General features: G+C 43.2%; 1 long non-coding RNA gene across 1 annotated transcript; it reads right to left on the reverse strand.

Moving 5' to 3' along the window:
• Positions 1 to 678: 678 nt before the first annotated feature.
• On the reverse strand, positions 679 to 4,496 carry LOC112668286 (uncharacterized). The gene is made up of 3 exons (XR_003141622.3): positions 4,325 to 4,496; positions 1,340 to 1,458; positions 679 to 1,064 (listed from the first exon to the last, which is right to left on the reverse strand). It is a non-coding gene; the product is annotated as an uncharacterized LOC112668286 (long non-coding RNA).
• Positions 4,497 to 16,771: the final 12,275 nt, after the last annotated feature.

The following is a 16,771-nucleotide window of genomic DNA, read 5'->3' on the forward strand; positions in this document are numbered from 1 at the left end:
TCGTTAGAGATTGGAAAAACCACAAAACCTTCAGATTTCCCTCTAATCTCAAAATGTCTCTGCTTCACGAGTATTGCTAAAGACTCCTACATCGAGTCACTGCCTGTTCCTTGGTACCACTTGGCCTCGGCCAACAGGCCACAGCCCCTGGCCAGACGCACATGGAAAGCAGTTATGTAATTTATTTTTAAAGGAAAAAAATAAAAGCAACAAATACTTGATTAAGTTACCACGTTACTATGGAAGGGGCACAGTGCTGCCATCTAAGTGTGCTCCCCTAACACAGGCCGGTCCCTCTGGCTTATCTAAGGAATGCAATATGTATTTTTCTCTAATTCTGGTTTTTATCACACTCACATTACTAGACTCATTATTAACACAGCTATCAACTCTGGACACCATCAAAGTTGCTTTCTAGCGGGGGCTAATTTGAAATAGTCATCAAGCTAGTGGAGTTCCTAAAATGCGCATCAACGCATAAAGCGCTAACACTAGACTCTATAAAAACATTAGAAATGCACACATGATAATTACACAGTCACAAATGTAATACATTATTACATTTAATTAAATGTAATACATTATTACAGTAATATTATTAATATTATCCAGTGTAATAGATCATGTTATTGATATGTTTATATGGGTACATATTCTACTTACAGTTATCTTGTTATTTGTATTTTCATGCAAAGAAATAGCAGTGTTCTTGAGTCACCATTTCTGCAGTGTAATTTTCATATATGTTTCCCAGCTCCCTCGAGGGGAGGTGGCTCACCCATAGCGACAGTCCCTGTGGCTTGCAAGCGCTCAAAACGCTGTTATTCCTAAAGGATTTCACTCTGGAAGGTAGGAGGGGCTGACTGTCATGGAGTTTGGTAAGAGTAGTAGCAGCAATCGTGGGAGCATTAAGATTGAGTCATCCACTTCCAAGTATTATCAACTGTTTGGTTTATTGGCCTTGCAAAAGTCAGGTAGAGGATTGCAAATCTAAAGGCGGTGACGTTGTTAACAAAGTGGTCTCACTCACTTCGAGGCAGATCCTGAAAGCTGTTTTCATCAAGCTGTACAGGGAATGCAAAATGAGCCAGCACGTTCGAACCCATTTAGCCAGTCAGGAAGGTAAGCAGACCCCAGAAAATAAATTTTAAACTTCTCAAAGGATTAGGATTAAGCTAACATTGGATTATGAGGTTGACTATTAGGACACAGTTATCGATAGGGCTGGGATACTTACAGGCAGCAGCACAAACTTTACGTTAAGAAAGAAATTGCAAAAGTGAACAAGGGGAAGAGATAAGAAATAGGAAATTCAGAGTTTGCAAGCCCAGATGCTTACCGGGGGCAAGCGGGACACGGCAATGAGGGTAGGCTGGCCAAAGGCAGTGAGTGGGAGGGCTGTGAATGCAGAGGGATCGGCCCTGCTGCCAGTGTCCAACAGCATGAGCACAGACCTACCTGCAGAAGAAACAGTGCATCTGAGGCTTGCCTCAAGGTCCTCCAGGCAGAAGGGGAAGGGGGAGTGGGAGGGAAAACATTAGCTTTCAGTGGATAGTTCTTGAGGCTGGTGAAGGGTACATAGATGTTACTGTCCCCCTAATCCCCACAATATGTGGGGATCTTTCTGTAAATTAAAAGTGAAAATCATTTAAAAAATATTCAAAAAAAAAGGTCTTTATAAAGACTGCTGATTTTCAGCCTCAGTTGTAATGGAAAAAAACACATAGAAATGGCCTTAGTGTCTAGTACCTAAATAGTAAATTCACTGCTATTATTAATGAGAATGTCCCAAAGCCAACAGGGTCATGTGAGATGTGGGTGGCTTCTGTTTCTATGTCTCCAGTATTTAACCATAATTACATATCAAATTCAAAGTATGGGAGGACTAAGCCCTAAAATTTAATATCTGGACACTCCCCCCGCCATCCCACACATACTCCTCAGTCACAATCAAGCAAATAGATGCTGAGATGCTCTGGACAATCTTTTTACTATCCTCTTAGCCACACTTGAATTCTCAAAAGTCAAAATCAGGCCTTATTCATCTCTGGACACCTGAACCATAGTAGGACTTTAAATCTTTATTGAATTAACAAATCAGGTTTTGTACACTGTAAACTTCACTTGACAAATCATAGAAAGTCTATGTGTACCCAGAAAACAAATAATCTAATTTAAAATGGGCAGAAGACATGAACAGACATTTCTCCACAGAAGACATCCAGATGGCCAACAGACACACGAAAAGATGCTCAATATCACTCATCATCAGGGAAATGCAAATCAAAACCACAGTGAGATATCACCTCACACCTGTCCCTAAGAGGAACCCTCCTGCACTGTTGGTGGGGACGCAAACTGGTGCAGCCACTGTGGAAAACAGTATGGAGCTTCCTCAGAAAGTTAAAAATAAAACTACCCCATGAGCCACAAATCGCATAACTGAGTATCCCTCAAATACAAAAACACTAATTCAAAGGGATACCTGCGCCCTTGTGCTTGTAGCAGCAGTATCTACACTAGCCAAGATATAAAGGCAGTCCAGGTGTCCATCAACCGATGAATGGATACAGAAGATGTGATGTATATATACAATGGAATATTACTTAACCATGAAAAGAATGAAATCTTGTCATTTGCAACAACATGCATGGAACTAGAGGGTATAGCGCTAAGTTTGAAAGAAGTCAGTCAGAGAAAGACAAATACTGTATGATTTCATTCATATGTGGAATTTAAGAAACAAAACAAACAGCAAAGGAAAAAAGAAAGAGAAAAACAAACCAAGAAACAGACTCTTAACTATAGAGAACAAACTGGTGGTACCAGAAGGGAGGTGAGTTGGGGGATAGGGGAAATAAGAGGTGGAGATTAAAGGGTACACTTATCATGATGGAAAAAAACTAAACTAAACTAAACTAAAATAAAATAAAAGAAAAGAAAATAAAAGAAAATAAAAGAAAATAAAAAAGAAAGTCTAGGGAAGCCTGGGTGGCTCAGTGGTTGAGTATCTGCCTTCAGCTCAGGGCATGGTCCTGGGGTCCTGGGATCAAGTCCTGGATCATGCTCCCTACAGGGAGCCTGCTTCTCCCTCTGCCTCTGCCTCTGCCTCTCTCTCTCTGCCTCTCATGAATAAAGAAATAAAATCTTTTTTTAAAAGGGAAAGTCTACGTATAATAAATGAGTACAATGAAGTTATTGGGATAATTCAGAAAAAATTTAGCAAAATGTAAAGAGTGGCAAGTAATCGCAAACTAACTATATTCCCCCAGTTAAAAAAATAAAATGTGATTCTAAATATATTTAGTAAATAACTTTTTCTGGAATTGACTTCAAAGCAGCCCATTCCATTCCCCATTTCCCAAGGCTATCACAACTCTCTGGGAGTGGAATTGCAACAGACAATTTCCAGTCAAGTGCCAGAGACTTATATAACAGGGGGAGTCTGATGCCAGAAGTACAGCTATGGAGCCCTTCCCTCCCAGAGGCTCCTTGAACTCATGAGTGGCTGAAACCCTGGAGGGACTTTCCTTAAGGAATGACCCAACAATGTGGAGGGGAATATACTTTGGACATGGGCACAATCTTGCTCTACATGTGGAGTTAATTGGAGATTGATAGGTGGGGTCATAGGTACAGGTGGAAGGAAAGGCCCTTGATATGAAGACTGGGGAGGCCTGTAGGTCCACAGCATCTAACAAGCTCTCAAACTGGGCTCCTTAAATTTAGGTGGACACATATAGGAGAGAGATATTAGCTAAACCTAATGGAACCCAACCAGGAGGTAACTCAAAACACCGTCACCACGGCAAGCAGGTCACATTCATATCCTGTAGCACCATGTCCTCTTTCTTCACTCCTTCAAAATGATAAAGCCAGTCCCCTTCACAGAAAGCACACGAGTCACCAAGGCATTTCCCTCTGATTAGGAGTCACTAGAAATGTTCATCTTTCCACTCCTTGGATCAGCCTGATTTGGTGACAGCACAAATGACAGAATAATTCAGTTGTGACAGGAGTACCACAAGGGGACACGCTTGTCAATGGGCCCATCTGTCTGCTGTCATTCTCCATCACCTCAAATGCTTAAGAGAATAGCCTGCTACTGAAAGTGTTGCAAGAGGAAGGAGCTGCACTCGTCCCCATTCCGAATGGGGTGCAGGAAGATCCTGAGTAATGGACAGTGCTTTAGTAGAAAGCACGGTCGTCGGAAGCACAAGTGACGAATCTAGAACTTCAAGCTCTCGAGGTGATCACATCCTCTCCCCTTTCTTACGCTCTAGAATTAGTCTCAGAAAAACAAGAAGAGATTATGATGTCCTACCCTTATTTCACAAGTGTTCAGTGATGAAGGTCCTGTAGAGACAACAATGGGCTGGATATTAGAGGGAACATAAGACAGTTCTAAAATTCGTGATTTCTGAATGAACTTAATGGCTGGTTAAGAAGAGCTACACACTCATAAAAAGTTAAGTGATAAAATGATCCAAGTTCTAGCTAATCACAGAGCCCCACAAGTTCCGTTTAGGATCTAGAACAATTTAGAATTTAGAACGAGTGGAACAGATGTTAGTTAGTATCACGTGACTCCTGTTGACACACCAAATCCTACCTCTCTGAAATCCAACACTAACGTCTGGCCCTCCATGGTTGCATTTCTTATGTGTTATTCTGGTCTCCTCAGCCCAACTGTGAGGCCTCTGGGGGTAGCACCCATCTCCCACATGCTACATAGACGTCTTGGCGGGGTTGAGTGGCCGGTAGCACCAGGAGAAGCCTCTGCTCATGGATCCCTGCTGTGTTCTTTTATTAACTCCCTGGTTTCCCTTCCCAGACAGCTTAACACACTTCCCCGCGGTCATGTAGTATCGTCCCTGCTAAAATATAAGTCCTACAAGGGGAGGAGATGGGTCTATTTGGGGACAGTTATTGAAAGTTGAGAGTTTGTAGAGTTCTACCAAGATACAGAGTTACCAAAAAAATTAAAGGGAACAAATAGAAAATGAAAAGAAAATAGGAAAAGTCCTAACCTATCTCATAGTTTTGCAGGCGATATTATTGCCCATACCTAGTTTGCTCTTGTCCACCTGAGGTGTTCTTGTTTCCTGCCATCTGGAAAGCCATGGGCCGGAGACATCATCCTCAGCGCTGCCAACAGCCTGCAGCAGCAGCAGCCCCGAGACCCGAGCTGACCGATGAGTGACTTTTACCCCCCATCCACGAGCAGCTTCTCCACTTCCCTGTTTCTCAGCTGCACCCAAATACACAGAAGCACCCTCCAGAGAAACACCCAGATGCCTCCCAACCCGAAATGGAGCCATGGCTGGTGAAACCACGATTGTCTCAGTCTCTGTGGAGACAAAATGCAAAAAATCAGAAGGTGGGAGAGGCCCATATAGTTTTATGGATACGCAGCGATTTGTTCTAGTACATATGCTGAGCCACCGGCTCCGCTAGACCTCTGAACCCTCTATACACTCCTTGCTTTGTTATCACTAAGTACTTTTGCAGCCTCAATATGACCAAACGTGTTGATGAGGGACTCAGTGCTGGGTCACACGGGGAGAAGCCCCTTTAGATTTTGGCTTGCCAGTGTGCAGGTAAAAAAGCTAAAGGCTGAAATAGGGTTGCTGTCTTTGCCTCTTTCCATCATGCCACGCCGAGTCTACAGACACACACGCCTGTGCGCACATGCACACGCACGTACACACACACACACACACACACAGGGTGCCAAGGCAGACCTCGGAGTGCCAGGTCTGGATTCCAAACAGCTGGAGCAGAAAGCAGCCGTTGGCAGAAGCAGACAATAACAAGAGACACAGTATTGGGTCCAGATTGACACACAGAGTTCTTGGCATGGCCACATTGCCACCCTTTTTCAGGGGAACTGGCACCCTTCCAGGCCTCCCCAGCCCTTTCTCACATGGCAAATCCTAGACCTTCTACGGAAAAGGAAAACTGATGGGTGAAGCCATTCGTTTCTGACTGTTTTCAAGCTATCAAATTATACCTTTTAGGTTAGGTCTGCGAATGAAATGCGTTTCCATATTAATAAGAACAGCGGTATGAAAGGAGTGGGGCCCATCTGCTTGCATGTTGTAACTTGAAGAGACCTTGAACATAATTATTCGAATGCTCTCATGTTACAGTTGAGGAAAATGCGTCTCAGGGAAGTTACATGACTTGACGAGGTCCCACTGCCCGTTCGTGGCAGGGTTCTTGCCCTGACTTCTAGGTAGCATTCTTTATTCTCTGCCCTGTGGCTTGTTTCACATCCATCATCAGCTCCCTGCAGGATCATCCTAACATCCAAATTACGATTTTTTGCAACGTATTCGTAGCTAAAGCCACATGCTGTGCTCTCACAAATACAGTTGCATATTCTGACCCAGCTGCAGGATCCATGCAGATGGCCTGGGGGCAGGGAGGTGGGGATGGGGGCCTAGAGATGGTTTGAGTGATCAGGAAGCAAGAGAGCAATAACTTTCTTGGGTTTGGGGGAGGGGGTGTTTGTTTTTTGGGTTTTTGTTTTGTTTTGTTTTGCTGAAAATCAACCAATCAATAAGTCTGTTCGATAGTGGTTGAGAGCTGATGACTTTGTAGTAAGGAAGACTGGATTTAAATCCCGGGCCCACTACTTAATAGTGGAGTGACCTTGGGCAGGTTCCTTACATCTTCTTAACCTGAGTTCCTACATCTGTAAAAAAAGACAAAAAATTGTAGCTTCCTCACTGAGTTCTTAGGGGGATTAAGTGAGATGAGCCACTGAAGGTTTTTAGCACATGCGAATTGTTCCTATTTACCTCATGAGTTTAATCTTTCATTTTTCTTTGATTCTGTTTTTTTTTTTTAAGATTTTATTTATTTATTCATAGAGACACAGAGAGAGAGGGAGAGAGGCAGAGACACAGGCAGAGGAAGAAGCAGGCTCCATGCAGGGAGCCTGACGTGGGACTCGATCCAGGGTCTCCAGGATCACACCCTGGGCTGCAGGCAGTGCTAAACCACTGTGACACCAGGGCTGCCCGTGATTCTGTTTTTTAATACCCCCATACAACTAGACCCATCATCCACCACGTGTCAACGCTGGACACTATCAAAATTGCTTTCTGGAGGTGGTTGGTTTGAAATAGTCTTGCTGGTGGAGTTCCTAAAATGTATATCAACACTTAGAAGGGATCTCAAACACTAGACTCTTTCAAAAGTGTTCTCCTACCATTTCTATTATCTATCCTCCCACATCCTCCTCCTCTTCCTCCTCCTCCTCCTCATCACCATCATCATCCTCATCTTCTTCCTCATTATCTCCTGGGTGGCCAGCAACCATGCAGAGGAAATCCACCTTCACAATGATTCTGGGCATGTTTATAGATTAGGAAGACACAAAGCTGCATAGTTTCTGAGGGTAGATATGGCAGGAACGCTTGAAGATCAGAAGAGTGAGTATTTTGTCTCCTAAATAAGCAAAGGGGAAACATTTCCAGATATTAGAATTGTTTCTTCTTCAACTCTCCCAAAAGTTGTTACCTGTAAAATGTGGGCTTTCTCTTTCTGAAAAATTCCCAGAGAAGACAATATCACCCCATTTCCCTTCTCACTTGTATTTTACATGGAAAGTACACAGTTGTAGGCTGGATCGTCTCAGCCATTAACTCTGCCAACTGCCTTAGTTCTTTTCTTTTTTTTCTTTATTTTTAAGATTCATCCATTTATTTTAGAAAGAGAGAACATGTGCTCGAGTGGGGGGAGGGGCAGAGAGAGAGGGAGAGAACAAAAATCTCAAGCAGAGTTCCCGTTGAACGCAGAGTCCAATGGGGTCATGGATCCCATGACCCTGAAATCATAACCTGAGTCGAAATCAAGAGCCAGATGCTCAACCAACCAACCACCCAGGCACCGCTACCTTAGTTCTTGAAATGGCAGATTCATAGCTGACAGACCCAAGCCTGCTTCTCTTTCTTTCAATCTCTCTGTCTCTCTTTTATCAAAATAGCTTTTGCTTCTACAAAAAAAAAAAAAAAAAAAAAAAAAAGCCAAAATTCCATGGTCCTGAAGTATAGTAACAATGTTTTAAAAATGTGGGAAGGAAAAGTGAACCTGGGTAAAGCAATTAAAAATTATTTTCTAGGGGCATCTGGACAGTTCAGTTGGTTAAGTGTCAGACGATTGATTTCAGGTCAAGTCATGGTCTCAGACTTGTGACATCAAGCACCTCCCACCTCCCATCAGGCTCCAGGCTCAGTGGGGAGTCTGCTTGAGATTCTCTCTCTCCCGCTCCCTCTGCTCCTCCCGTGCCCTCACTGTCTCTCTCTTTCCCCCCCTCTCAAAAAAAAAGACTTTCTAATTATTTTAAAAAGTGATGAGAAAGAACACTATTAAAAAATGTTAACAACCTTAAGTGATAATTTTCTTTTCAAATCTTACCTTTATCCTTATTTAAATTGTATTAGTCACCCAAAACCCAGATTTAAAGTATCTTAGCATAATCTCAGTGTTGGATATTTACTGTAAGCGTCTTGCCTATAGTATTATTATTTCTTAAATTCACATTTTTAAATCATAGCCAAACTGCTTATTCCAGTGCAAAGTACTATACTTTTCGATGTTACCCCTTCAATCCACTATCTCCAAAATTCAAAATTATTTCCTTTTTTGTTGTATGAGTTTTACTGTTTCAGTTTGAACCTGCTCTCAGGACATAAGCCAATTTTCCTAAATTTATCTTGGGCTTGTTAGCAATTTGGATTTGTCTCTGACAGAGGCTAAACAGGGTTTAGAATATTAATTTAAACTCTCATGCTAAAAACATAATAAAAATCTTGGGTTTTGAGCATAAGAGGCTGCAGCATTTCCATAACAATATGCAAAAAATGCTCTGTTCTTACTAAATGTACCATGGTGAAGTTAATCCTGAAAATAAAGTTGTTCTTTTCTTTTTTTTTTTTTTTTTTAATGTCTTGATTCATGAACTAGTGATACTTGCTTCTAGCATAATCCCCAGCCTACTTAAAACAAAAGCTCTGGCACACAGCGATACCGAGGCTAACAGCTGTCAGCTAGTAAAGGCACCCGCCAGATGTTGGAGCCCAGAGGCATCCAACAACAGTGATCATTACAGCCTTCAATCACCCCATTTAGAATTTACAACAAACTGAGCAGAAAGCCATTATTTCCACCTTCAGTATAAAGTTTTCCTCAGGCTGCAAGCAGAGTTCTGTAACGGACGGATGCACCATCTGCCCCAAGTTCACTCTGCTCTTCTGTGGAACTTCCTCGGGTAGAAACCAGTCCCAGATAAAGGCCAAAATATCAGGATGTTATTTGTTATTATGTGAGATCCCTCAAAATCCCTAAGGGTTCTTGCTCATGCCTCGAGAAAGGGCTTCCACTGTAATTAAATGAAACAATAACAAATCATAATATAAGGCATAAAATGAACAAACATTATGAATTAATCATACTTAGACAATTACAACCCATATGGCTTGTTAAACCCAATCTGCTACCTGTAGTGACGTAGCCTGCACACTGTATGTTCAATGCTGCAGCCCTTTCTCCCCCAGGATGTAATTACTTAATTTTGTGAATGAGAAAACGAGATGTAAAAGGCAATGTGTTCACCCTTTGGTATCCCCTCAAGGCTCCCTTGCTGGGCCTAGGGCATGCCCGCCACTCCCAGCTCAGGAGACTTCTGAACCCCTTTCCTATGCTCTACTCTCTCCTCCCACCCCATCCTGTCTTTTCCCTGTTCTCCACTTGGAGGCAACCACAGCAGGAAGTGAGAAAGGACATTCCGTGCCCCCTAACCAGGAAGGGAGAGTGGGCCTTTTTCCGGAGTAATCTGACACACGGTCAAGTGATACCGGTTCCCCAGGGAAAGCCTTGCTCATCCTCTAGTAAAAGCAGTGACGGGACTTAGAAGACCGCCCTGACTTCCCTGCTTACCAGTCACTACTGATCCTGAGCAAGTTTCATAATTTACCTGAATGTCAGTTCTACGGTTCACACAACAGGAACAGCCGTGCTACCTGCCAACGAAACACGCTCTGTGAAGGGCCCAGCCCAGAGCTAGTCAGCGTCTGCTACCCGGGTAGCGAACCTCCATTTCTGGAAATATCACTGGGAATTTGACTGTTGGAGAGAAATTTTCAAAAAACAAAAGCAACTAAGGAGTTGCCAGAATGCTGTTACTCTGGAAGGACCCAGGTCGTCTACCCCACTGCAGTGAAAATGACAGTGGAAAAATTAGGGGCTGAACATGGCGCAGGCCTGGCCTACGTGTTTGGTGTATTGCCAAATCACCCTGTTATCCACCAGCAGGCAAAGCCTAGAGAGTGCCATGGAGCACCGATAGATCTCTCTGGTGTGTGGGCTCAGAAACTAGGGACAGAGGCCCAACCAGCTGCACTGTCCCAAGTGACTCCCAGACCAGCAGCAGGCCCAACTAACGTATGAGAGCAACCGCAGGTGGCTCTGGGCAGGAAGAGCTCTTTACCTGAGAAGCCAAACTTGCCCCCACATCACCAGCACCCCATGCTGAGCAGCCAGTCCTGGCATCTGAGCACACCCACAAGATCTACTGCCACGTTAGACGACGTTGAATGAACCATGAGCCACTGACTCGAAAGGGACCTGCAGAATCGGTCTCTATGAAGGAGCCTTCATTAAGCAATTTTCACAGGATCATAGAAAAGAAGAGGCCTGGGGCCTGTTACCCTATTCATCCTCCTATGACCAGGTACTTGGAGTAGTCCTAGAATATATCGCTGACATGTCCCTTCTGGAAGGAAGCCGCACCCCCAGCCCTACTTCCTGTGTCCTCAGAACAACCTGCCCCTAAGATAGCTCTTGGAATTCCTGCTTTACCTGCAGCCCACCCTTTCCGGGATGCTCCAAGGCACAGCCGAGACCACATAAGAACATCCAGGCACAGTTCTGTTAGGAACCTGGGGGGAACAAAAGGGAAAGCAAGAGAGATTCGGCATCCAAGAGCCTGGGTTTGGATCTTGGTTGTCGCTTTGTACACCCTGAGCAGGTGACTTAACCTCTCTGATCGTCACGTTTGAAATGCAAATAAGACTGTACCTACTTCAGAGGACTTCTGTGAGCAGTAAATGAAAAAATACAAATCAAATACTTAGCGTACGACCTGGCACATGGTTAGGGGCTCAAAACTCCACAAAAGTCGGCTTTATTTTTGTGGTTCTGTTTCTTTTCTGCCTTATGAGATCTAGCTTTTTCATTGTACTCCAAGCTGTCATCAGCTCTTGCCGGGATTATTGTAATGGCTCTTAACTGTTCTCTTCCTTCTTTCTTGGCCACCACCTGAAGTCTGGGCTCAACCCAGCAGCCATAGTGACTGTACCCGTTCCCTCTTGCTGCTGTGTCAAATAACCACAGACTTAGGGGCTTATTGCCATACAAATGGATTACCCTATAGTTCTGGAGTTCGGATGCTCCAAATGGAACTCGCTGGTCTAAAGTCAAGGTGTCAGCAGGGCTGTCAGCCTCCTTCTGGAGGCTTTAAGGAAGAACGAGTTTCATTGCCTTCTCCAGCTTCTAGTGCCGGCCCAACCCCGTCCCCACCCCGTCCTACCCCCTTGCTTCGTCTTCAGAGCCAGCTCTGAAGGGCCAAGTCCCTCGCACACTGCCACCTCTCTTGTTCTCCCTTGCTGTGCACTGGGCCCATCCAGATAACCCAGGATAATCTCCCCAACTCAAGGGCACCTAATTACCAACCTTACTTCCATCTGCAAACTTAATCCCTTTCTGCCGTGTAACATCACATGGGCACAGGCTCTGCAGACTAGGTCCTTGGACAGCTTTGGGAGCATTATTCTACCTCACAGAGTTGAAACATAAGTCAGATCACACCTCTGTGCCAGACACTTTCCTCCCAGAATATAAACCAGAGTCCACACAGCACCCGAGACCATGTGCTCCTCTGTTTCCTCGAGGGCCTGCTCTCTTGTTACTCTCCCTCCCTCGCTCTGCTTTAGCCATACCAGCTTCTTGCTCTTTACTGATGAACTCAACGTTCAGGGAAGCAGCCGCTGCAGGGTTTTTACCTTTGAAAAAGCATATCACCAAAAAAAAGGTTACCCAAAGTGCAAATAAGCATATGAAAATCTGCTCCATTTCCTAAGTAATTAAAGAAATATGATTAAAACCATAATACAACACCATGACACACACCTGAGAATGCCAAAATGAAAAAGACAGAAAATACTAAATGCTGACAAGGGTGTAGAGCAATGAGAAACCTCACACACGGCTGGTGACAGTGAGATCTGGTAACACTACTTTGGAAAACTGTTTAGGGGCTTCTATTAAAGCTTCTACTTCTACTAAAGCTAATGTTCAGGCATATCCTCCGACTTGAGAAATATCACATTATATTTTAATTGCTTCTTAATCTGCATCTCCCACCAACTCTGAGGCCTGAAAGGCAGGCATTATGTCTGGTACACAGGGGAGACCTGAAACAGCGCCTAGGGTGTTAATAGGTACCCAGTGAATACTTGCTAAATGAGTGATGGACGGCATGCTTCTTGGGGACCCTTCACGGAACACAGCAGACCCTTTGAGGCTCATCCGTCCACCTCATGTGCTTATGTTTCTCTTACTAAACTTTGAGGTTCTGGGTTACATGGGGGTTTTTTGTTTGCTTAACATTTTATTTTTAAGTAACCTCTACACCCAACATGGGGCTCAGACTCACAACCCTGAGATCAAGGGTCCCATACTCTACTGACTGAGCCAGGTAGGCACCCCGTGGGTTACATGTTTTTAAATAATTGATCAGGTTTCCTTATAACACACCTTCCTCCCCTACTAAACCACCAAACCCTGGTTACTCTTCTGAGTTTGCCCAGCACCTGTATGGCGCTCAAACATAGACCAAACCTTGCTGAAGAGGTAAGTAAGCAAGTCAATGAAGTTCACAAGTGAAAACCCGCAGTGGATTGCCATCTATGCCTCACAGGCTCTGGTCCTTTCCTTAGATGTTTGAAACACCTCCTGCCCCAGCTACTTCTGGAAGTCTCCAGATGGTGTCTCCTTCAAGCTCATGAACATGTTCTCCCTATGACAGCATGGTGGCCACCTTTCCTTTCCCCTGCTCTGCTCAGCTCTTCACAGAGCCTGAGCTCTGCTGTTTGCAAAGCTGTTTGTCAGCATAGGGCTCACTCTGCTCCCAGGGCCCACCAAGGGGCCCCTTCATGCCAGGACCCATCACTGCCCCCCCCCCCCCGGTGACACTGCTGTCCTCAACAGCACCCCGCAGACTCCCAGACATCAAAGTGACACCACATTCTCTGCAGTTTCCAAGGCACTAAAGTCTCTCCTTGCTCCTGCACGAGTAGGGGTTTGGTTGCCCTTCCCCCTTTGTGCTATACTTTGTCACCTTTCCCCAAAAGGAAGATTACTCCTGTGACATTCGCCTGTGGCATCCATCTCCTTAAGGTTCAGGCACGAGTTAGTGTGTGTGTCATCTTTGCAGTCTCCTCCCCTTTGGCCCTCCTTCACGTGACTGCAGTGAAAACCCTGATCACATTAGCTAATACTTATAATGCACCAAATATCACCAGGACTCCTCTAAGGGCATTACACATTTCTAATTAGTTCATCATTAGTACAAACCTCTGAGACAGGTACTATTATTACCTCCAATTGACAGATGAGGGATTGAGGCATGGAACAACTTAAAAACTGGTTTGAAGACATGCAGCCAAGAAGTGCCAGAGCCAGAATTTAAGCCCAAGCAACTTTGTGCATATCAACTCTTGGCCAGCCTACCCCCACCAGCCAGTAATAATAATGGAAAAAGAAGTAAAGCCAACATAGATTTAGAGTGCACTAAATATTAGGCATTATTCTAGGAACTTTGTCTACTGTATTATTTGAACTTCACAATAATGAAGGACTGTTACGATCTTTTCTATAAAGAATCTGATGTAGAGAAAAGTTAAATAAAATGTCTGGCATCAGGACACCTGGGTGGCTCAGTGGTTGAGGGTCTGCCTTTGTGTCAGGGCATGATCCTGGGGTCTGGGATCGAGTCCCTCATTGGGCTCCCTGCAGGGAGCCTGCTTCTCCCTCTGCCTGTGTCTCTGCCTCTCCCTGTGTGTCTCTCATGAATAAATAAATAAAATCTTAAAAAAAAATAGAAGTCCAGCATCACACAGTCCTTAAGTATAAAGTCAGATTTCAAACATAAGTACTGTGACTCCGGAGCTCACAGTGGTAACCTCTGTGCCATGTGTCCTTTGCCTCTAAAGAACCACAGCAATGTCATAGGGTCCATGGGAGCTGGAGCCTGACCATTTTTTATTCCCATTCATGGACATGGCTTAAGCTCCAGTTCTACTGCACCAGAATATATACTATATTATTACAGCAAAATACTATTTTTCTCCATATTGCTATGAAGATTACAATCTTTAAGTGCTCTTAAAGGTCTCTAAGATCACCAAGACATCTTTCTTTTCTGCCTTTAAAGAAGAATTAATATTGTATCTTAGAGTATAGTGTGCCTATCAAAGAGAATGATACCATTTGCCTCTCTCTTGGCATTATGTCCTTGTTCCACAGAACATAACCTCTCCCATGACTCCTCCAAGGGGAAAGGAATACCTTTGCAGACTGAACATATGTACCTTATTTACAATTCTCAAAGAAGAGAGAGATTTACTTCCTATTTGTATCCCTACACTCAGGAAGTGACCACAACATGCGTTCCCCCCTGAGCCTCTTAGAACATGATATGGAAAGCAGGGGATGGCTGGTTACGCGATAATTTAAGCCATCATGTCCAATGCAAATAGTACTCCTTGCAACTAGATATGTTTGAAGTTTGCTACAATCCTACTATAACATACTAAGAGAGCTCCTTAATAAATTTGACAAAAGGCAGGGTTTCACGAGAGGTCACATCTGTCACCTGCTAAGAAGACAATTGTCAAAGAAATGCATGAAGACAGATAAATTTCCTAGTAAACATCCTGGAATGGAAAAAAAACAAAAAAACAAAGCCCCAAAACAAAAACTCTTTCCCTTAAGAAAATTTCCCATGGAATCTCAACTCTTAGAGTTACAGAAACTATCAAATCATTTCTATATAGTAAAAAACAATGAACACAAGAGGAAATGTCAAACTCTCAATGCTCTGTAGGTGTTAGTAGAAGTGCAAATAATTAGATAAGACTTTTTTATTATCTCACATTAACTCTACACTTAATGGCTAAAGAAATGTTCTCATTTAAACTCTATTTCAAAGTAAAATATTTGAAATAGTGGAATACCACATGGCCCATTGCTTAGAGAACACCCTTTAGATTGAACCAGTTGGGGCCCAGAGAAGTTTCAAGAATTTTCATTCCCACGCCCCCACCATTTCACCTTAGCTACTGTATCTCTCCTCTCTATACAGATATTATATACACTCTAAATAGCATAAATTGATTTTCTAAATGTTGTGATTGAAAAGTGAAGAGGAAAAATATCTAGCTTAAGGGTAAAAGAATAGAATTTTCCCATCAAAACTTTTCAGAATGAACAGTCCATTCTACACAGTACCTACGATGGCCCTCCTACCCATTATTACATGGAGTCATAGTATTTAAGGCAAGTCTGTTCTTCGTGTATAGAATTCTGGACCGGGGATTGAGAATTTTGTCATTCTTTTAATGATATCACAGTACTATTGCTAAAGCAATTTCAATGGTCAATGCTTAAAACAGTAGACTATTAGGGATCCCTGGGTGGTGCAGTGGTTTGGTGCCTGTCTTTGGCCCAGGGCGCGATCCTAGAGACCTGGGATCGAATCCCACATCGGGCTCCCGGTGCATGGAGCCTGCTTCTCCCTCTACCTGTGTCTCTGCCTCTCTCTCTGTGACATTCATAAAAAAATTAAAAAAAAAAAACAGTAGACTATTGCTCTGAAAATTTACAATTAAAGGAAAGATTTAAGCCTTTATTTTGTCTTCATTATATGAACTGTATTTCAGAGTAACCAACTAGTGCTAGTTGCTGAAGAAAACCTTTTGTAAAGAAGAATTCGAGTTAATACACAGTAAAAGGAAGATAGAACTATACGATTATCATTTTGTCACCATTAATGTAATAATTGATTCAGGCAATAAGTATCATGGGATGCTAAGAGTGAAAGAGGGACAGAGAACTAGATATTTTTAGCAAATTACTTATTTTTATAAGAGAAAAACCACACTGTTTAATGGGGGGAGGGGGCGTCTGGCTGTCCCAGACATCATTGAGCTGAACTTAATGATCAATCTTAGATTCACTAAACTTGAAATACCCAGGTGTATTTTGTCTCCTAATATGATGCAATATGAAGCAAATCCCAAAATATTTCACCTAAATATTTTAAAGCTTTCAGAATTAAAATAAATACAAAAGTCAAAGGAACAAACCCAATGCTATAATTGGAAAGGCATGAGATAAATCCAAAATGTAGACTATACTATAGACACTCAATCTCTTTAAGTCAATGGCATGAATTTAAAAAGAGGGCAAGGAAAATTGCTCTAGATCTAAAGAGACTTAAAAGACATACAACCAGGGGTGCCTGGGTGGCTCAGTTAAGTGTCTGCCTTCAGCTCAGGTCTTGATCTCAGGGTCCTGGAATCAAGCCCTGCACCAGCGTCCCTGCTCAGTGGAGAGTCTGTTTTTCCCTCTCCCTCTGCTGCTCCCCCTGCTTATGTTCCCTCTCTTTCTCAAAGAAATAAATCTCTCTTTTTTGAAAAGA

This window comes from Canis lupus, chromosome 36 (assembly GCF_003254725.2).
Source record: "Canis lupus dingo isolate Sandy chromosome 36, ASM325472v2, whole genome shotgun sequence".
Taxonomy (NCBI): Eukaryota; Metazoa; Chordata; class Mammalia; order Carnivora; family Canidae; genus Canis; species Canis lupus.